This window comes from Lepidochelys kempii, chromosome 7 (assembly GCF_965140285.1).
Source record: "Lepidochelys kempii isolate rLepKem1 chromosome 7, rLepKem1.hap1, whole genome shotgun sequence".
In the NCBI taxonomy this organism is placed as follows: domain Eukaryota; kingdom Metazoa; phylum Chordata; order Testudines; family Cheloniidae; genus Lepidochelys; species Lepidochelys kempii.
In genome coordinates, this window is record NC_136386.1 from 53,035,645 (window position 1) to 53,058,941 (window position 23,297).

General features: G+C 44.4%; 1 protein-coding gene across 50 annotated transcripts in view; it reads right to left on the reverse strand.

The window, feature by feature from the left end:
- SORBS1 (sorbin and SH3 domain containing 1) overlaps positions 1–23,297 on the reverse strand; it is a 263,750-nt gene that overhangs the window by 151,612 nt on the left and 88,841 nt on the right. The window contains exon 1 of one of the 50 annotated variants that reach the window (XM_073352768.2): positions 19,374–19,600. The exons of the other annotated variants lie outside the window; for them this stretch is intronic. The gene's annotated coding sequence lies outside the window, so the exon portion shown is untranslated. Of the gene's footprint in view, positions 1–19,373; positions 19,601–23,297 lie in introns of those variants that run through there. 50 annotated transcript variants of the gene reach the window in all.

Consider the following 23,297-nt stretch of genomic DNA (forward strand, 5'->3'; position numbering starts at 1 on the left):
GGGAGGAAAGCGGGGAGCGGGGGTGTTACACATCATTCATGGGAAAGTTTGTGGTAATGCAATGACACTCAGAACTCACCCCCAAAGTGCAAGTCCTTTGGAAAGAAAGGGAAGGGGAAAGGCCACATTTTGGCTTATAGAACCCACAGTATATATATAATCAAGAGGAACCTCTTCAGAATTTGTCATTTGCCATGGATCACTAAATATGTGTTTGCAGTTAGTTAACTTCAGAAATTGCAGTGTTCAAGAGGTCACCTATAATAAGTATAGAGAGGTTCATGGGAATAGTGTAAATACTGAAGTAATTTTATTTATTTATCTTGGGTACAACTGGTAAATGGGTTACAATTTAAGAGCCACCATTCCAAGCAAACAATGGAACCTTCTGTATCTATCCAAGTAGAAGATTTCAATAGGATTCTGGCTGCACTCGACCTGCACATTTTGTAGTCTCTACTGAAAGCTGGACCTAACCTCCACTCTTCTTCTTCACAACCGCTATCAATCTGCCATGCCACACACAGTGTCCCCACAGGGTCTAGCCTAATGCTAGCCCAGGGCTGGGCAAACTATGGCTCAAGGGCTGAGCTGTTTTAAGCTGGCCCACGAGCTCCTGCTGGGGAGCGGGGTTGGGGGTCGCACCATGCGGCTCAGCCCCGCTCTGGCCGGGACGCTGATTTGGGGACCTGACCACATGTCTTGGCCCCGCTCTGGCACTTCGGCCAGGGCACTGGGTCGGGGCCGGACCACGCAACTTGGCCCCACTCCGGACGGGGCACTAAATCAGGGGCCGGACCATGAGGCTTGGCCCCACTCTGGCGCTCCAGCTGGGGTGCTGGGTCGGGGGCCGCACCACATGGCTCGGCCCTGCTCTGGCTGGGTGCTGCGTCAGGGGCTGGACCACGCAGCTCGGCCCCGCTCTGGCCAAGGTGCAGGGTCGGGTCCGCACCATGCAGCTCCCAGAAGCAGCAGCATGAATCATAGAAGATTAGGGTTGGAAGAGACTTCAGGAGGTCATCTAGTCCAACCCCCTGCTCAAAGCAGGACCATCACCAACTAAATCATCCCAGCTAGGGCTTTGTCAAGCCAGGCCTTGAAAACCTCTAAGGCTGGAGATTCCACCCCCTCTCTAGATAACCCAGCTCCAGCTCCTACACGTTCCAATGGGAGCTGCAGGGGTGGTGCCTGCAGACAGGGCAGTGTACAGAGTTGCCTGGCTGCGCCTCCACTTAGGAGCCGGAGAAGGGACGTGCCACTGCTTCCGGGAGCCACTTGAGGTAAGCGCCACTTGGAGCCTGCACCCCTGAGCCTCTCCCCTTGCCCCAACCCCCTGCCTCAGCCCTGATCCCCCTCCCGTTCTCCAAACCTCTCAATCCCAGCCTGGAGCACCCTCCTCCACCCCAAACTTCTCATCCTCAGCCCCACCCCAGAGCCCACACCCCCAGCCAGAACCTGCACCCCTTCCCGCACCCCTGCCCTAGCCCTGATCCCACTCCTACACTCCGAACCCCTTGGTCCCAGCCCAGAGCACCCTCCTACACCCCAAACTCCTCACCCCCAGACCCACCCCAGAGCCCGCACCCCCATCCAGAGCCCTCTCCCCCTCCCACATCCCAACCCCAATTTTGTGAGCATTCATGGCCTGCCATACAATTTCTATTCCCCAATGAGGCCCTTGGGCCAGAAAGTTTGCCCACCCCGTGCTAGCCTATAATCACCACAGGTTGGGCCCAAGCTGGTAGCAGATCAGGCATCTCATCTGGGTTCCACAGCATAGCCTGTTAGTCTGCATTCACTGTCCTGTGTCCCATTCAAAATGGCTCCTGGTTCTTCTCTGACCCAGGCTGAGTGGGATTCATTCCACAACTGAGTTGAAATAAGCCATACAAGCACTTTGCATAGTTGGAAAGAAACATCCTTCCCCCATCCCTTATATAGTCAGAGCCAAGGAATACACACATGGCTAGAGTTTCACTAGCTCCCCATTAGGCCAGGATCTCACAGGCACACTGATTACATAGGATTCTGACTAGAGACTTCACAAAGAAAAAACTAAGTAAGTACACCCTGCAATCTACACTAAATCTGCACATAAGAGGAACTCGACATGCCATCAAAATACGTAAAGAGAAAAGCTGGGTTCAGCTGACAGATTTCCCAAGGAAATGCATTTTAAATGTGCCTTTTTAAACCAAATTAGCTGAGAATGGTGACAGATTAGAAGCACTGGAAATTAAAGCACTACTCTGGGCCTTCTCCAAAGCCCACTGAAGTCAATGCAGCCTCTCTGCAAAATCCACAGAATGACATGGGCAACTGATTCCCCCACTAACCTATCATAAGGAGGTAGTTGGGGATTCTGCAGTTGGTGGGTCTAACCTCAGCTGTGCCATGGAGACCCTGTGTGACTGTGGGCAAGTCACTTTTAATGTCTCTGTATCTCTGTTCTTCCCCCATCTGTACAAGGGAGGATAATAATACCATCTTCATAAGGCTCTTTGAGATCTCCAGCTGGAAAGCACTATGGAAGTGCTGACTTGATACTAATATGCTTGAGCTCTTTTGGAAACCACCTCTGGGAGGAGACTCCAGGAGTTAAGTCGCTGTGCTCATGCTGCATTCAGCCTCTGCACTGAGTCCTACAGAACGTGCCAAAAGTTAGAACCGATCACGACAGATTCCAGCTCACTAGGAACTAGACTGATTCCAGCAACTCACTTCAGCAGCAATAACCTTCAGTCTCTTGACTTGTGTCAAATTCAGGCAGGCTGACCCTGAACTAAACAGTTCTGAGTGCTGTTCTGAACTCCTGGAGTTATCCAGTGCCCTAACCGCAGCCTTGAACTTCCCAGGGTAGGAAAAGAGCGGGCAGGATCAGTAAGCCTGAGAAACAGCCCAGCAGGTGTTCAGCAATCAAACTGAGAAGGGAGACGCATGTCCATAGTTCCTATAGACAGGAGAGCTACCATCACAGCACAAACAGGCTTGAGGGGTAGTTATTCTTCTCAAAATGATAAATTGCTTTGATTTTCACTTGAAAACAATGGAAGTAAAACAGAAAGGAATGATGTGATTAAGGCATCAGACTGGAAGTTACCCCAGCTCTGCCACAGATTCCCTGTGACACCACAGCCAAGTCACTTAACTCTTGATGCCTCGGTTTCCCCACAGTAAAATGGGACTAATCCTACTTTCCTCCCTCACAGGGAAAGCCCTGAATGGAGGGCAATGCCAAGGTGCCAAGTCATGTGTCATAAATATAAAGGGAAGGGTAAACCCCTTTGAAATCCCTCCTGGCCAGGGGAAAGCTCCTCTCACCTGTAAAGGGTTAAGAAGCTAAAGGTAACCTCGCTGGCACCTGACCAAAATGACCAATGAGGAGACAAGATACTTTCAAAAGCTGGGAGGAGGGAGAGAAACAAAGGGTCTGTGTCTGTCTATATGCTGGTCCTTGTCGGGGATAGACCAGGAATGGAGTCTTAGAACTTTTAGTAAGTAATCTAGCTAGGTATGTGTTAGATTATGATTTCTTTAAATGGCTGAGAAAAGAATTGTGCTGAATAGAATAACTATTTCTGTCTGTGTATCTTTTTTGTAACTTAAGGTTTTGCCTAGAGGGGTTCTCTATGTTTTTTAATCTAATTACCCTGTAAGATATCTACCATCCTGATTTTACAGGGGGGATTTCTTTATTTCTATTTACTTCTATTTTTATTAAAAGTCTTCTTGTAAGAAAACTGAATGCTTTTTCATTGTTCTCAGGTCCAAGGGTTTGGGTCTGTGGTCACCTATGCAAATTGGTGAGGCTTTTTATCCAACATTTCCCAGGAAAGGGGGGGTGCAAGTGTTGGGAGGATTGTTCATTGTTCTTAAGATCCAAGGGTCTGGGTCTGTAGTCACCTAGGCAAATTGGTGAGGCTTTTTACCAAACCTTGTCCAGGAAGTGGGGTGCAGGGTTTTGGGAAGTATTTTGGGGAGAAAGACGCGTCCAAACAGCTCTTCCCCAGTAACCAGTATTAGTTTGGTGGTGGTAGCGGCCAGTCCAAGGACAACGGGTGGAATATTTTGTACCTTGGGGAAGTTTTGACCTAAGCTGGTAAAGATAAGCTTAGGAGGTTTTTCATGCAGGTCCCCACATCTGTACCCTAGAGTTCAGAGTGGGGGAGGAACCTTGACATCATGTTATTTACTGACTCAACTGCTGGAAATCAAACAGTCATTTCCATAAAGTGAGACTCTGGTGCAGTGAGATCTGAGGAATTAGAGATTGTGGCATATTGCCATGCGGGACGGGGGTGGGAGTGAAGCTGCGCTGCCCCAGTAGGGGAACAGAGGGCTCAGTTCCCCCAAGCTCCCCAAATCACCAGGCCAGTGCCCTCATTGCACCATCACTTGGGATGGCATAGCCTGCTCCCCCTAACTCTGTGGGCTGGTGTGCATTGGGAGCCAATGCTCTGTCCCTTTTGGGGTGGCTTGCGCCCCTGTGGATGCATATAGCAGCTGTGTGGCACTCCCTTGAGTGTAGGGGTGTGCTTGCCCTGGCTCCTGTGAGGCAGCGGAGGAGATTGTGGCACTCACCCCTACTCTGTGCACTGCAGTACGGGCTGGGGGTAGCCTGCCTGAAGCCAAGCTGGTTCTCATCAACATTCTTTAGAAAGCAGAAGGAGAATGTCAGTACAGGAGTGTTGTTTACTGATCCACTGAAGTGAGCTGTAGCTCACGAAAGCTTATGCTCAAATAAATTGGTTAGTCTCTAAGGTGCCACAAGTCCTCCTTTTCTTTTTGCAGATACAGACTAACACGGCTGCTACTCTGAAACCTGTCCTTACTGAGCACAGTATGTTATGGAAACATCTTTTAACATGGATAATTATTGCGTGGAGAGGCAGCATTTGACTATGAATTGCTAGTGACAGGTGACAGTGCTGTTGGCAATTAGTCTGAATTGCCATGCAAATTATTAGCAGCAACCCATAAGTAGATAGAGAGATCTGTTAGAATAGCTGTGGAAGCTGAATGCACCATTACCTACAGAGCAAGCTGCCAGTGCTAAATGTCTACTCAACTGGGAGAATCAGAATGCTGTTTACCGTAGGGACTACTTGACATCTTAATAGATTTTCCCAAACAAATTAGACTTAGCAACCCCAAACTCCTGTCTCTTGCATCAACAAGTCACTTTTTATTTTAAACATTGCTAACACCACTTACTGTCTGTATGGGATGCTGATGAACATCCATAACAGTGGTCTTGCATCAATCCCCAGCAATGCCAGCATGATAAGTAAGGTGAAGAGGAAACATCAGAACCAAAATTCTTAAGCCTTATTTAGTCTCTGTGAAAGCTGGAGTATTTCACCCTGATTTACTGCCAAGCCACCACTTCTGGAATTGGTTTCTGATGGAAGTATCTACAGAAATAAAGTAATATAAGCCAGTCCTAAATAATGAGAAGAAGCTCCAAAATAGACCATCATGGCACATGGAAACTACGCCAATGCAAATGGCAAGTCTCTGACTGCATCACAGGACAAGTCTTGTTAGCACTAACAAACCATCTGTGTTTCTCATGATGAAGCTAAGTGCGAAGCTGATGATAATAGTGAGACTTTGCATTTCTGGAGCACTGGCCAGCTCAGGATCTGTTATTGTGAAATATGTGAGTGTTGTCCCCATTTTATTGATGGAGAAACTGAGGCAGGAGGAATTGCAGCGACTTGTCCAAAAGTCTCATGGCAATTCATTGGCAGAGCTTTGAGTTGAACCCAGCTCTCAGTCATTTACTCTAACCACTAGACCATGCCGGCTGCCACCTTTGGTAAGAAGAGGAATTCTGTATAGTTAGTGAACTCTCCAGGGGCTCTGTTTTTCTATGGACCCAACACAGCTTTGGGTTTCGTGTCTACAATCTGGATCCTAGAAGCTGATTAACATGCTGAGAGAGCCCTTAAATGCCCTTCAAACTAAGGCACTTTCTGAACGTGCCTAGAGAAGTGTGCATGACACAGCATGATAAAGGGACTGGGTAAAGTCACCACTCCACTAAATCATTAGCTTGAACCTAGTCCAGGAATAATCGAGAGTCGTCCCCAGGTAATGGCTGTTTGGTGTCCCACATGAAATGAGTTATTTCAGTCCAATTTCCTGTGGAAAAGGATCCAAGCCACACGCACATAAAAAACGTTTTCCATCAAAACCGCTCCCTAAATTGGCAGAGATATCAGGGCCTGAGACACAGAGACAACTTCCTTAGAAAAGGCTATGCCAGGGTGAAGCTGCCATGTGGGAAGAGGACTGTGCGGAAGCTGGAACTGCCACCTCCTGTATGGAACCAGGGACTCAAGGACTTCAATCTCCCAGGCAATCAATCTGACACCTTAACCTGCACTAAAGGAAAAGAAACAGATAGCACATCACGGCACGTCACAATCACTTTCTTTTTCAACCAAATGAATAAACACAGAATTCCAACTCTGGTGGAGAGGCAGAAAACTGGGTCTCTCTGCAGCATTTGCTAACCCCCAGATGCAGGTAAGTAATTGCCCTCTTTTCCACAGGTAAGCATGCTTCTTTTGAAAATGACAAAGTTAGCCTTCAATCCTGCAAATCGCTTAGGCCCATGCTTCACTCTATGTACATGAGTAGTTCCATTGAAGTAAATGGGAATATCCAGGGGTATAAATTTAAGCACATAAGTGTTTGTAGGACCTGGGCCTTAGAGAGAAAGAGAGATGCTGATTCAACAAAGCACATAAGTACACGCTTAAGTCCATCTCTATTAAGCGAAGTATTTAAGCACATGCTTAACTTTAAGTACATGCTTAAGTATTTTGTCAAATTGGAGCAACAGTCATTTCATGGAATCAAGATCTACGAAGAACAACCGAAAATGAAAAACATCTCGTTCTTCCTTGTCATGTTAAACATTTAGGTACCAAACCAGCATCTAGAAAAATACCAATCTGACAGCAGAATAAGGATGGGGGGGAGAGGGAGAAGGGCAATAGCACGTAGAGACACTTCTCTTAGTAATGTTCTAAAATATTATTTATGGACAAGATTGTAAGGTCTTTGGGCCACAAACTAACCAGTTAGTCTACGTCTACTCAGTGCTAGCATGGTGAGAATCAAACCACTTGTGGCCTAGAGGCGCAATAACAACCACAACAATAAAGGAGATTTCTCAATATGAATGGAGAGGTTTTGGGTTAATTGTAGAGACCTTCAAAAGTCATAACTAGCATCTGCTACAGAGCTTGGAACCGCAGCAAAGAAAGAGATTGATTAAACAGGAATTTATCACAAAAATGAATAGCAACATCCCAAGACAGGTCTTCTGTCAGCTGGATATCTTCTGGGAAACACGCTGTAGGAAATGCAAATCAACCAGGGAGTTTCTGAAATGCATTGGCAATTTCCTCATTTATATATTGAAACTACATCTAATGTGAACCTGGTTCATACAGGTCAGGCTTCTCTGGGCATTACCTTTCCACCAAGAACTCCATAAAGATTCCCCATCTTGGTCTTTGCCAGCCCTAGGAATCTCAAACTACAAGGATCTGTTTTTTTAATAAAGGTTTTATTAGGACAGACACTGGGGGTGGAGAGGAGTCACATCAGAACCACACAGACGGTGTTTACACACCATTTTTTCTTCTCAAAGTTTCCCACGTTGGCTACCCCCGACTCAGCTCCACTGTGCTAGCCATGGTGGCAGTGCTACCGTTGGCCAACTGCCAGCATTTTACCCAGCCTGTCACCTACCCTGAGCAGAGCAGGTCTAGATGATGTGGTGGTTAAAATGCTGGTGGCCAGCAATGCCCTTCTCTACACTAGTGCTCCCAGTGGTGCCATCACTGATGGACCCAGCGTTAGCAGTGGTGGGGAACTTCAGCCACAAGGGTAACATTTTCAAAAGTGCCTTGGGGACTTTAATTGAGACATTGGCTCCAAGTGTCTAAGTCACTTGAAAATGGGGCTTTGGCTCCTAAGTCACTTTGCCATTTATGAAAGTTTAAGCCAAAGTCTAGTAGAGACTCAGTCAAACTTAATCTCGACAGGTACAGCCTTAGGGAAATATACTGCTCTCTCATCATCCAACTCGCTTTCCCTTATTGACAAGCTCAGACTTCACCTGTCAGTCTTTCAGATCCCATCCTTGATGGAGCTCCACTGACCTCTTATCAGAGAGATTCTCCCTTCATATCTTGAACAACTATACTCATAAGGGTTAAGTCCAATGTGCTGTCCAAATCCCATAATGGCTAATTATTCTGTCTAAGATAATTCCCCCTGGAAGTTTCACTCCGCAAAAATTTTCTTGGCTTCCTGTCCTAGAAACTGTAATGTATTGTTTGCTTTGCACTGTTAGGGCCAGAGCCAAAGCCCATTGAAGTAAACGGGTGTCTGTCCATTGATAACATTAAGCTATATACCACGTCCTAAAACAGCAGCTGTGTTTTGCCCCAGAGAGGGCTGCATTTTAGTGGTGGATGAAATGATGCTTGTAGACTGTGGATAGTTTATAAAGTCCTTGCAGAACCTTTATGTTGGAAGGCATAGCTAGGATTGTAAAAGGGACCTGGGGGAGCTAGGTGCCTAACTCCCATTGACCGTCAAAAACAGTGGCCTATATAAATGTAGGATGCCCAGAATCAGAATTGTTTTAATCTAACCCCCTCAATTCCCCTCCAAAACTATCAATGAACAAGCCAACATGCTGTCCTAGTTCCAAATGACAAATTCTCAGACTAGAACTGCCAAATTTGATTTACAAGTTTGTCTCTCAATGACAACGTTACGTATTGTGGACCTGAAATGTTTATGGCATGAGACTCTTGGCTTATCAATGTTTTAAAAAAATTGGAATTTGCTGCCAGCTGCAGGTTTTATTTTATTTTTATGACCCAGTATATTTCCTGCCTTCTTCCCACCAGTACCGTGACTCAGCAGTTCTCAACGGCATCTAGGTTTTCCCATAGAGATTTTGCAAAATGTGGATGGCAAATTAACACACGCTATGGGATTGTCTACATTATGACTCTGAATCAGTGACAGACTAAATATGGGTCTATCCACACCCAACATTGCTGATTCACTGTTAGTAACCATGGCAAATAACCATGGATCACAACCTAGGCTGTCAAATGGTTGTCATTCTGTAACCAGGTCATAACACTTAGACAGGAACTCCTGATCATGTTTATCTATGGAGTTTGCCAGCCCTCCTCCTTCCCACCTCAATTTGTAATTGGCCTTCCCGGAGTGCTTGTTCCGTGAATTGTCCTGCAGATGCTTTACCCTCTGCAGAGGCAGAATGGAATAGATTCCCCCCCATATGTACTGATGCACATGCAGTTAGGTAGCATCAGTGTGGACACACAAACATGGATGACAAATGGTTGTGGTTTTTAAAATAAGAAGTTGTTTGGATACAATTTGACCATGTTTGTTGTAACTACAACAGATGAAGAAGCCAAGTCCAGATTCCAAGCACTGCAGTATTTATCACAAAGACAAGGTTAGTGCAGAACATTTGGCAGAAGCAATATGAATAAAAAGCCAGAGGGGACGGCTCAATGGTCTGAACATTAAGTTTGGAACACCAAACTCCCTGAAATCAGAGCATCAAAGTCCAGCAAAGTTGATTCAGCCCTTCATCACCCCAAGACATACACACTGTGTTCCACATAGGTTACTGTGTGAGTCTTCAAATGAGACTCTGGAAACCCAGCATCCTTGTCTGTTTAGACATTAAAGATCCCATGGCCCTTTCAGAAGAGGAGGGGTTTGCCCTTACATGAAATTTCCCTCCCATGATTGCCTTGCATCATGGTGACCACTACCTTCAGTCCCACGAGGTGGCTGCACTTCATTGGTGCTCTGTAGTTTGGACCTGAAGAATGATATTAACTTTAAAATATTATTGTGGATCAAATGTAATGCCTTTAATAGGAGATACTTTCAGACAGGCTGCATGGCAAGTCAGAGTTTGCACAGGAGTTCTCTGTGCTGGAGTAATTTAGAACTCTACACATTTATTGGAAAAGTGCTGAATTACTCAATTCCAACCTGTTTTACTGCTCCCAAGTTGTCAAACCACTGTGGTCTTTTCTTACTGTATTGCTGTCCACAAACAGTCAATGTTATTAGCTGTATTTAATCTTCTCTAGTGGATCCTGTTTATTCCAGTGTTAATAGAGATGGAATATGCCGCAAAGAAGGAAGCAGAGATTAAGTTCAGGAAAGATTTATGTATCTTTATTGATCCTAGCTCTGCCTATGATTTGAACAGAGTACAAATGAAGTAAGACATTTCCTCAAGCTACATTTTAGATCAATGTTACTTTTGTGCCACAGTTGTTGACCCACTGAAATATCAGAAGATATGCACGTTCTGTGCTTCAAGATAACCCAACCCTACTGGCCTCCCTCACCTGCAGCCCTGCCCTGACACACACAAAGAAAAGAATGGCTATGCTGTGTCACTTGTTTACAACCTGATCTCGCAAGCTTGTACCCAAGCAAACAGCCCTTCCATGCATAATCCCATTAACATCAATGGCACTGCTTGGGTGAGTAAGGACTACTCCTCTGAGAAAAGAATCAGGCCATCTGTTAGCAGGTTTGTTTCTGAGGAGACCATAACTATATTAATCTACACCAATATAGTGGCCTCTTTATTTATCAAACAACTGTCTCTGATCAAATAACAAGAAAGTCTTAAAATATATTTTTATTTACTTCTGCCAACACATGAATGCAAATTGAGAAACATTACCCCGAGGTACATGGCAGAGTATTAATTTAAGCTTCAGTCTACCAACAGTACAGGGGAAAGGCAGTTAATTTCTGTAACAAAATGCTCCATTATCAATCTGCAAAATGCATGTGGCAGTTAGAGAGTTATATCCTTGTGAACTTTAACAAGGATCCGTTACGAAATGCCATGGGCAATTGGTAGATTGTTATAATGTTATGACAGAATGTAATTGGCTCTCACTAATAGTCTTGTGATCTATAGTATGGTTAACATAAGACAGGATATCACTCAGAATGATGCAGTCTAGCACTTCAGCAATATGCATGGCATGTTGGGTTCCTATATTAATCTTCAATACTTGTGTATGATTAATAAAAGTAAATCATTCCATTGGTAGAGTTACTCAGAGAGTTATAAAATATCTTATGAATTCTTCACTGAACAGCTCATAAATTAGTCCAAGTGAATGACGTGAACAGGCATTTACATAGCACTGGATATTGTCAAAGGGCTGAACAAAAATTCATTAATCCTCACCACAGCTGTATGAGGTAGGCAGGCATTATTTGCTCCATTTTATAGATTGGGAAACAGACACAAACGTCCAGAGTTGTAACCAACTGGTCCCACTGAAGTCAGAAGTAAAACTCCCAGGGCCCGGTTCTCATTTGAACGGAGGCTCCTTAATTCCAGTCTGGCAGTGTAAAGGATCCAATCTTAAGGCTCCTTTAGTGGCCTGAGTGTAAATAAGAATTAGACCTCCACTGATTTCAGTGGGAGCAGAGTTTGGTCCATGCTGTGTGCTGTAGAAAATCCCATCCAGAGTGGTTAAGTGTATGGGCGGTGGCTATCATAGGCAGCGGGAGGCTGTGCCTCCCCAAACAGCCTGGCAACCTCCCACACTCCACCCCCAGGTCCCCTCCTGCAGTTATCGGCGCTCTGCCCTGGCCAAGACCAGCTGGAGCTGGGGCTGGCCTGTCTCTCACAGGGACTCAGGGTGGCTGGTGCTAGGGCCGCGCCACCCGCCCAGCACTCAGACTCCACCGCCCTGCACTCTGGGGCTGGCCGCCCAGCGCATTAGAGCTGGGGGCAGCCACCTGACCGTCCGATGCTGGGGGCCATGGCTGGGGTGCTCTTGGCTCCTGCAGAGGAGGGGTGCAAAAGGGAAGGGGGAGGGGAGAGGCATGGCCTTGGGCACAAGGGGAGGGGCCAGGGGCTAGCCTCCCTGAACAGCTGGATTAAGTGACTTAACTGGACACCATTAAATTAGGCTTGAATAAAGACTGGGAGTGGATGGGTCATTACACAAGGTAAAACTATTTCCCCATGCTTATTTTCCCCCCCTATTGTTACCCTCACCTTCTTGTCAACTGTTGGAAATGGGCCATCCTGATTATCACTACAAAAGGTTTTTTTCTCCCGCTGATAATAGCTCACCTTAATTGATCAATCTCGTTATAGTGTATATGGCAACACCCATTTTTTCATGTTTTCTGTGTATACATATATATTCCTACTGCAGGCATCCGATGAAGTGGGTTTTAGCCCACTAAAGCTTTTGCTCAAATAAATGTGTTAGTCTCTAAGGTGCCACAAGTACTCCTCATTAGAATTCAGGAGTCCCTGCCTAATATTAACAAGCTCTCAACCACAATACCTCCCCTAAGTGTTTAGAAGTTACTTGCTAGTATCAGGGCTCTGCCAACTGCATGTGAATTTGTAAATTGTTTTACAGGATTGTTTACATATAAACGTCAAGATACATTAAGCCATGAGACAGCAAGGGCTTAGAAACTTCTGCTGACTTTTCATACTAACATGGTCAGTAATAAGTGCTGTATACACTAAGTTGTTGTAAACAGATAAATGGATACAACTGCAAGCCAACTGGGGCCAACATACAAAGTCAATGATATTACCCCAGTTATTGCACCAACTGGTGAGTAGAGAGACAGCAGTGAAGCATGGGGAAAAGACAGGTCTGGCCTGGGAAGCCATAGGAGAATAGTGAGAAGGTTGAAGCCCCAAGAAACTACAGCTAGAGATGTGCTCATCTTTCTGGCTTTCCCTGACTTGAGCATTGTGGGAGGTTGGCTTCTGTCTAGGTTGGCTTCTGTCTGTCTAATCAGCATAGCAGATCTGAGCATGTTATAATCACCACATACAGACATCACTTACTTTGATTAGCTTCCACCCTCATGGTGTTTGGGAGTGGCTTGTCTGTGAATACATTTAGTACCAACTTGCAGAAGAGAACTGAGAGGCTATTGAAGAAAGCCACCCGAGTTTGTCTGAAACTCTATCGTTTAAATAAATAAACCCCCAGCAGTGGTTACACTTTAACCATGTATGGAAGTTTTTCAAGACTTGAGTCATTAAATTCTACTGAGAATAAAAACTTGGCAAATAGAAAAGAAAAGCATTTTAAACTGCTCTCTAGAAAACTGCCCCCCTTGCTCCCCTTGGTGTTATAGATGAACTGCCATGGGTATGCAGCAGGGGATTCTGGTTCTTTAGACAAGTCTATAAACTTAAATCATATCCGACATGTACAAAAGCAGTGAGAATACAAATTATCACACTAAAAAATGTGGGAAACTTTTTGATCTTATTAAAAAGCCTTTTAAAGTGGTAGCCTTGTATGTAATCTACAGATGAACTTCCTGCAAAATGTTCCACCCCTGCCAAAACCCATGGTATTTTTGGATAGTTTATTGTTTACAAACCCTCAGCCTCAGTTTGTGTGGGACACTGATCTATTCCCATTTATAGAAGTAGCTGATCACATGAAAAGCCCTACTAGATTTTAAAGTCACACTCCTCTCTTAAAGCACATGCCTTTTTGGGGAGAACATTTATGGCAGGTTTCCTCTTCCCTATGAAAAGCAGACGTTTTAGAGTAAACAACACTTTGAGGAAAGATCCAGGATGTATTAAATATTGTGTGGGAACTTCAACAAGGACATGACATCACCTGCTGTCTCCAGTGCAAACATGTGGGACTAAACAGGGTCAGTTTCCTATTCTTGATTATACTAGTAAAGTATTTAAACAAGCTGTCTTAGACAAAACAAAATATCAATGGAATTATGTATTTTTTAATTCAGCTATACACAGATTTACTAATGAAATAATTGTCTGGAGCCCATGTAAAAATCAACCTTGCTGGTGAGGATTGGATTGAAAACCCTTTAATATATCCCCAAATCCTGTTGGCAGTGAGAAGCATTGCAAATGAACGTGATGTAAGATGGTGTTTCCTTTCTAATGATAATTCTCTAAGGCTGGGGATTTTCAAAGTAGCCTATGGGCAGGACTGACTTACAGGATGGAGCACTGGGCTGGGACGCGGGAGACCTGGCTTCTATTCCTGGCTCAGCCAGTTTGGGGGTGGAAGCTCCCTGTGCATGGGAGGCAAAGGGATAGCAGGGGAGTGAGGGGAGCAAGTATGACAGAGTTGGGGAGGACAACCAGCTCCTGGCTGGGAAGGGGCAGCCCGGTAGTTCCCACAGTCATTCCTACGATAGTTCCTGGGCAGCTGGTGGCCTGTGCCCTGTGCTCCCCCAGCCCCTCCTTGGCAGCTGGCATCCTGTACACCAATGCCTCCCTTCCCCCATCCAGGTGCCAGTACCCTGTCCCATTCTCCACCCCGCCTCAGCAGCTAGTGTATATGCTTCTCCTTCTCCCCTGTGGTGGGTGTCTCCATTAGGATCCAGGTGGCTTAAAGGCAGAACCAAGCTGCATTGGGGACCCCTATCCACTCCCTCGTGGCCAGCCCGATCTTGTGCACTGGGGTGGCTGCTCCAGCCCTTCTCTGGATCCCGTTCTTGTCTCTCCCCTCCTTCCCCCCCATGTGTGCAGGGGGAACATATCTGGGTCCTCCTCACACTGCAGAAAACATTGAAGGGATGGAAACCTAGATCTGCCCCCACAGTGTTTTCATTGCAGGGTGCTAGAACCCCTTACCCCCTGGTTCCACTGCCACTGCTGCCACGGACCTGCTGGTTGACCTGGGCAAGTCACTTCCCCACTCTGTGACTGAGTTTCCCTATCTGTAGAATGGGGATAACAATACTGACCTCCTTTGTAAAGCACATCGAGATCTGCTGATGAAATGTGCTAGATAAGAGTTAGGCATTGATTATTACTGCATTTCAATGGGAGCTGAGCACCTAACTCCCTGATGCCACTTTGACAGTATCAGACTAAATCTATTCTGATCTAACCATAAAGATGCTTGAAAAGTGCTTGTGAGACCCAAACCACAAACCCTATAGCCCCAGGAACATCAGCTATCAGCACTGTGGCCAGATACCACTCTTATTTACTCCAGCGTCAATCCAGAGTAACTCTGCTGACTTCAAATGGAATTATGCCCGATTTTAGTTACACCAGTGTAAACCCAAACTATGGCCCTGATCTTGCACCCTTATCTGTGTAGGTGAATCCTGGAGAACATCCCATTTTCAAACACTTATACATATAATAGACCATATTTTCTATTTGACTGCGCCTCCTCTTCTTACCACGTAGAACACCACTGATTTGCTGCTACTTCTTTATTTTTCTTCATTCTACATCAATCTTTTTTCTGCCAGTACAGTTGATTGTCATGGAAATGATTATTACGTCACACAGAAAAGATCAGGACACTGAATGTGACGTAAGCATTCAAAGAATTTTTAAACAGACAACAAAGGTGACTTCAGCATTGCAGTGAGCACAGGTTTGGATCCTAAGGCAGCAACCTGGGAGGGTTTTGATTTGTCATAGAAATAGGCTTCAGAGGTCTATTTAAACTTCGTGAAAGCCTACTAAGTCCTTCTAGCGTTATGACAGATTCCTATGCATAATTCTTGGAAGTCTGATCCCAACCAAGTCAGGGACTGGATGGGATTTCTTGTGTTGTAGGACATCCCTGGATTCTGGGCTTTGGGGAGTCTTTAAAGAATCCAGATGGAACCAGCTGATTTTAATGGGATCTACAAATAAGTGTTCAGGTAAGTTAAAACTTAGTCATGTGCTAAATATTACTCCAGCCTGCTTAATAGGGCACATAAATCTGTATTTATCTCCATTGCTGTTTACCTTTAAAAAAAAAATCTATGCTCCCACACAAGAGGATATAAAAACCCTGAAAAAACTGATCTTTATTAATTATTATTATTATTATTAATCTCACAGCAGCCCCTAGAGGCTCCTCAAGTCTGGGGCTCCATTGTGCTAGGGCTGTATAAACACATAGTAAGAGATAGTCCTGGCCCTGAGCCATTTACAGTCTACCCAGACCAGGCAGACAGAGGAAGGGTTAGTACCCCTGTTTTACTGATGGGGAACCGAGGCACAGAGAGATGACATGACTTGCCTGAGGTCAGACAGGAAGTCTGTGGCAAAGCTGGGAAATAAACGCAGAGTTCCAGTCCAGTGCCTTAGCCACACAGCTATCCTTCCTCCTGTCACAGGGTGGGCTGGCCCGTTAAGGAGGCTGGGCTCAGCCCCGTGTGTGCCTAGTTATCTGCCTCCCAGGTGATGGGTTTGGGCATGACATGACAGCAGCCCCTGGGTGATGTCATCTATAAGAGGGAGCATGTACAGTCATGGAGGAGGGATTCTGCAAGGACTGGAAGGATCCCCTGCAGAAGAGCCAGGTGGATGGCAAAATGTGCTGGGAAGTCTGGGGAGAAGGCCTAGAAAACAGCCAGAAACAGCTGAGGCCAGACCAGCAGCTAGGAAAGAGCTGTGGGAGGTCTTGCCACAGAGCTGGAGTGGGACTGACAGAGGTCCCCTGCCCAGAGAGAGCTGACAACTGAAGTCTTGAGACTTGAATGAGAGAGGAGCCCTGAAAAAGGGATCAAGTGGACTTGTCAAGCCCTGATACAGGGTAACAGGGGAGCCCTGGATGAGGGCTAACAAGGACACACTGAATGAAGGTGAAAAGACTTTGTTTTCTTGAACTTTCTGTTTACGCCAGGGAGGGAGGCCTGTGGCCAAATCATCTAGCAGTTCTGGAATCCACCCTTTTGAGAGGAAACTGAGGCTCAGAGCACTAGGTACCAAATAATCTTGTCACATTGCCTAACTTTTGTCACTTTTCTAACTCAGTGGTTAGAAAAACAGTCGAGTGTCTCCTCAGGCACACGCACCCAATAAAGCCCTCAGAGGGGGATTCCTCTTCATTTAGAACCAGTTAGCTCGTGAGATATTTTCAATGATAAATAACAACAGAAAATAAGCCTTTACTGATTTAAGAATGGAAATTGTGTATATTACAGATACCTAATGGAAACATTTAGAGCAAAGGCAGTCATGAAACACACATGGCGAGATCCTTAGCGGCAATCCAGATCACATGCATCCGATGAAGTGAGCTGTAGCTCACGAAAGCTTATGCTCAAATAAATTGGTTAGTCTCTAAGGTGCCACAAGTACTCCTTTTCTTTTTGCAAATACAGACTAACAAGGCTGTTACTCTGAAACCTGTCATGAATGCAAAGGCGCTTTTAGCCACTTTTGCAGCTATTTGATCCTTGAGCCAATGTAACTTAAGCCTTGTCTTCACTACAAAAAAAGGCATGCTCTTAACTCATGGTAAAATCCCAGTGAAGATTGAAGTAGTTTGTAGTTTCCACATGAGTTAGTACGTTACATTAAAGCCTATAGGGCGTACCTGGGGTTTAACCTGACCTGCTAACTTGCATGAAAATAACAAACTGCCTCCTGTTACTTTGAGCTAGATAACCAAGTGAAGATCACTTTTATTTTTTCCTAGTGAAGACAAAGACTTAGAGCAGCCTCCAGGCCGCTCTGTGTGATACATGGGGCCTATGATCCCAAGGAGCTATTCCAGCAGCTGAGAATTCCTGGACTGCAAGGTCAGCATGGTCATGTCTCCTGTAGACTAGGAGCTGGGAAGTGTTGGATTAGAGCTGGACATGTGCACTCTATGCCAGCCAAAGATGGGGGAAATCTTACTTTGGCAGGTCCACCGGGCTGCCAGCGGCTTTCTGTTGGCAGAGCAGCGCAAGACAGGCAGAACAGGGCTGAGGATCCAGCCCAGAGTTCTAATTTCAGAGTCAATGAAAGTATTAAACACAAGCCACATATATGATTTTAAACCTGAAGAGTCAAAAATCTGCTCAGTCACGTGGGTGTAAATCACTGAATCTGGAATCACTGAATTCAGAGGAATTACTCAGGATGTAACCAAGAGCAGAATCTAGCCTTAATACTCTTTAAATAACTTAACCCTGCTATGAGTAATAGATGTGAACCACCAAGCTGGGTCTTGCCATCAGGGGGAGGGATAGCTCAGTGGTTTGAGCATTGGCCTGCTAAACCCAGGATTGTGAGTTCAATCCTTGAGGTGGCCATTTAGGCATCTGGGGCAAAAATTGGGGATTGGTCCTGGTTTGAGCAGGGGGTTGGACTAGATAACCTACTGAGGTCCCTTCCAACCCTGATATTCTATGATTCAGGATATAGCTGTGAAGTTCAGAACCAGATTTGATGTTCAAGGATGTTTGGATTCCTGATTTGGTTTCAGCTGCTATTTTCTATCAACTTGGGACAGTAACTTTAGCAAAATATTTGAAAAACAAATGACTTAAATGGCTACAAATTGAGCTCCTCTTGCTTCCCTGTGTTGTACAATATTCTTCAGAGGCAAATGCTGTTATCTAGCTTGTAAATAGTAAGGTTTCCCTTCTATTGCTAATAATTAACTTGCATTTGCAGTTACATACAAGAGAGGATCTGTTGTACTTTTGATTTGTGGAGGTTCACTTAGGGAAATTTAACAGAGCTGCCTCCTTGAGAATGGCACCAGCCAGGAATGTAGTTCTAACAAAGTATTTCAGCAGACCATTAAAAATAACAAAACAAAACAACAACAAAAAAACCCCAACAACCTGCTACAAGAATCCTCCAGCAAAACGTAACAGTAGTTTTTTTTTTATTTTTTTTTGGGCTGCTTCCCAGTATTCATGGGGGAATTCTGCTATTTGCTGAGTTTAGCGAATGCAATCTAGCACTGAAGGAAAACCAGCAAAAAGGAACACCACTTTCACCATTTTCTCAGTTCTGTTTAGCATCAGAAAGTACTTAAAGGAATGGGAAATTTTCTGGTTGCTATAAAGTTGAATTAAAATCCAAAAAGCAGTGGCTCTCAGCACATATAAGACAGACTGATTAAACAAGTGATCAACGCATACAGGATAAAAATCACTCAGCACAGTCAGAAACAATCTAACAGAAGGTAGAGCTTAACTTTTAAAGTCTATTCCCTTTGGAAACAAGGTCAATAATGCTTAATATATCACTTTTAGTGTTTACAATGTAAAGAAAAATCAACATATTCCACTATATTTCCCGCACAATGACAACACTGCATTTATATAGATCCTTTCAAACCAAGATCTCAAAGCACTTTACAAAGATGGATCAGGATTATAAATCATACAGAAAAGATGTTTACAGGGAACATAATGCAGTAGTTCAAACAGAATCTACCTCCAAAATCAACAGAGACTCCAAAATTATTTATGCTGGAAAACCTAAAAAAAGACGACTGCAAAGATTTTAAATTTTCAGAAGTTTAAATACTTACTTTGTGAGGCTAAACGCACATCAGACTGAAATCCAGGGAAATCAAAAAAAGCTTGTACCAAAGAACTTAACCAGCCAAGAACATGATGAAGCCCTTTCTTTGAACTGTCCAGCTAGAGGTATTTACTCATTTCACACAGGCAAAAAGCATGACACACTAGCAAAGCCTTTTACGTGGGGGTGCCAGAGGGGGAAACCCTTCCCCGATGGCTTTAGTTCAGCCCACTCATTAAAATACAAAGTGAAAACAGCTGCTGTAGGAAGGAAAAGGATGTCCAGGCTTTTTCTTCTTAAATTCCTTGGGTATAAAATGGTTCATTGTGGAATTCCAGTAGGCAGAAAAATCCCGTGGTTTTAAGGCTTTGTTTTATAGTCTCAATCACCCTCTGTACTGGGTTGTAGAAACTGTATCTAAGTAATCTCAAAAATGAGTTAAGTGTAACATCCTGGACTGGATTGGAAACAATTTTCATTCTAAAAAAAATAAAGTATTAGGGAAAATATGAACCTAAAACATCTCCCCATCCCAAATGATTTTCTCCAAATGTGTTACAAGCGTGTGTGCTTTTTCAAACTACATCCACATGAAATATAACACTTGACCTGTCTATAGGGTCTGCCAGCCAGAGCGCGCCAAGCACACTACAAAGGTCAATTAATGCATACAAATACTTAAAACTGATAAGTGCTTTTCATCCATGGACCTTACTGCACTTTAGCTTCACAATGCCCCTAAGCAGCTGTCGGTATCAGTATGCCCATTTAACAAAGGTTACCAGCAAAAATGTCAAAAGATGCTCAGAGAGGCAAAGTGGGTGAAGTAGTATCTTTTATTGGACCAAAATCTATTGGTGAGAGAGACAAACTTTCGCACTACACAGAGCTCTTCTTCAAGACCTGATGCTCAAAAGTAGAGACCTGCAAATCTGCGGCTATCCACTTTAAATCCGTGGGATCCAAACCCAGCATCCAAAATTAGCGGCCACTTTTAGAAATTTGGCTTTCAGTGACTATGGGTATTTCTACACTGCAATCCGAAGTGTGACTGCAGCACAGGTAGACATACCTGTGTTAGCACAGCTAATAGCAGTGAAGACACAGCAGCATGGGGCTTCAGGACAGTCTAGGAATGCAATATGTCTCCAGGGTTCCTGGCGTGCTCGGACAGCCCACGCTGATGCCTTTGATGCCACAACTATTATTAGCTGCACTAGCACAGGGTATGTCTACCCAAGTTACAATCACACTTCCTGCTGCTGTCAGGAAAAGGGCCAGGCCAGGGATGAGAATATAACTCAGAGGCCCAGTCCTGCAAACACCTATGCCCATGAGTAATTGCATTCATGTCGGCAGTCCCATTAAAGCAAATGGGATTGTCTGCATGAATAAAGTTACTCATGTGTATGCGTGTTTGCAGGATCAGACCGGAGGAGTCCTGGTTTAACTACTAGACCACATTCGCTCTCTGCCTGTTATTCTATATGTTAACATATTTTGCCAGTGAAATCTGTACTTGTAACAAAATTATTTTAAATACTTACATGCCTTTTTATATTATCAAATGGTATTTTACAGTCTACAGTAGGTAGACAATGGCTCATTAATGGTTGTTCCCCTGCAGCAATTAGGTAACAGGTGTGTAAAAAGATTATTCTTTTTAAAATAAAAGACGTTGAAAAAAAAATCCATGTAAAGAGATCAAGCATTCAATATATTACAAAATCCAAAGGCATGGCTGCCCATTAGCTCTGTTGGTTCAACAGCTGGTATTAATTATTAGTTAGAAATAAGATGCATTTATGCAAAATGAGGCAATCTACTGGATTTATTCATCATGGTTGTGAGAAAAGCGACCACCAATTCCCCTACTGATTCTGAACTGGCTGGTTTCATAGCTGTACTTTCGTGTGTGCTTAATGTTTCCTGCAGGTCTGAAAAAGTATGCAAAATATTTCAGTGCAGGGCCTTTGTATGGAAGTAATAGGAAATAAATGTCTCCCTTAAGGACTCTAGCTAGTACAGAACAGGGAGTTGGCCTTGATTCATAGATTCCTGGGCCAGAAGGGACAACTGTGATCATCAAATCTGACCTCCTGCACAGCACAGGCCACAGAGCTGCCCCCGCAATAATTCCTAGAGCAGAGCAGCAGTCAAAAAAACGAACAGAATGTTGGGTATCATTAGGAAAGGGATAGATAAGACAGAAAATATTATATTGCACCTATATAAAATCATGGTACACCTGCATCTTGAATACTGTGTGAAGATGCAGTCACTCCATCTAAAAAAAGATATATTGGAATTGGAAAAGGTTCAGAAAAGGGCAACAAAAATTATTAGGGATATGGAACAGCTACCACATGAGGGGAGAGATTAATAAGATTGGAACTTTTCAGCTTGGAAAAGAGACGACTAAGGAGGATATGACAGAGGTGTATGAAATCATGACTGGTGTGGAGAAAGCAAATAAGAAAGTGTTATTTACTCCTTCTCATAACAGAAGAACTAGGGGTCATCAAATGAAATTAATAGGCAACAGGTTGAAAACAAACAACAGGAAGTATTTTTTCCGACCACACATAGTTAATCTGTGGAACTCCTTGCCAGAGGATGTTGTGAAGGCCCAGACTGTAACAGGGTTCAAAAAAAGAACTAGATAAGTTCATGGCGGATAGGTCCATCAATGGCTATTAGCCAAGATGGGCAGGGATGGTGTCCCTAGCTTCTGTTTGCCAGAAGCTGGGAGTGGGCAACAGGGGATGGATCACTTGATGACTACCTGTTCTGTTCATTCCCTCTGGCATTGGCCACTGTCGGAAGACAGGATACTAGGCTGGATGGACCTTTGGTGTGACCCAGTATGGCCATTCTTATGTCAACCTGGATTTAAAAATTGTCAGTGATGGAGACTCCACCACAACCTTGGTAAATTGTTCCAATGATTAATTACCCTCATTGTTAAAAATATGTACCTTATTTCCAGGCTGAATTTGATGACAGCAGGGATTTGTGGGTGGGAAGAGTTGAGGTCCTTAAACATTTTTGAAAATGGGTGCTGATTGATAAATTATTTTTCAGTTTTTCTATTTCCAAAGAAAAGGTCCATCCACACTTGAATGGAAGGATCCAAGCTAGAGATCTATACTGTTCTCCTTGTTATTTTTTTCACATAAAAAAAAGAAATTCTGATTCCATATCTGCCAGTTCATTTCTTTAAGCTGTAAAGGAGCCTGACAAAGAGGAACCTGGAGTTCATAAATCCTAAATGGGCTAGGACCACACTGGTATGGCTCCACAGCAACAGGGAGATGTCATTCCCAGCTCAGGTAGACATACCTGTGCTAGCTTTGCTCCAGCAAGTGCCTACAAATAGCGGTGCAGCCACAGGTGTGGCTCAGGCTAGCCACCCAAGTACAGTTCTGCCCAGCCCCCAACATACCTACTCAGGTGACTAGACCTCATGCCCTTCAAGCAACAGCTGTGATCCCTAAAAGCAGGTGAGTGGCATCCCCACTGGTTTAAAACAGAAGGTGTTGCTGGATGGACATTTTCTGCAAAGGGCTTTACACGTAGGTCTGAAATATCCCTTTGGGAAACTCTGGGCACTTCAGAGCCATCCATGTTAGCAATGGTGGGAGCACTAGGATAGACAAGGCTCCACCTCCTAGCCTGGAACCACAGAATCCCCTTCCCCTCCCCAATCATGGGAGCAGGAAGACAGTATGACTCTGAGGTTCTTCCTCCACTGTCTTTCCATCCATCCATCCATCCTCTGCCTCTTTTCTCCTTCCCCCCTCCCAAATAATCACAGTGAGAAAAAATGCAGAATGAACAGCATCTTCGAACACCGCTTGACACATTCTCTTTTCTTTGGGATTTCTCTGCCTTCTCTCTTCTAACTCATGGCTGTGAACATGCTTTGGGA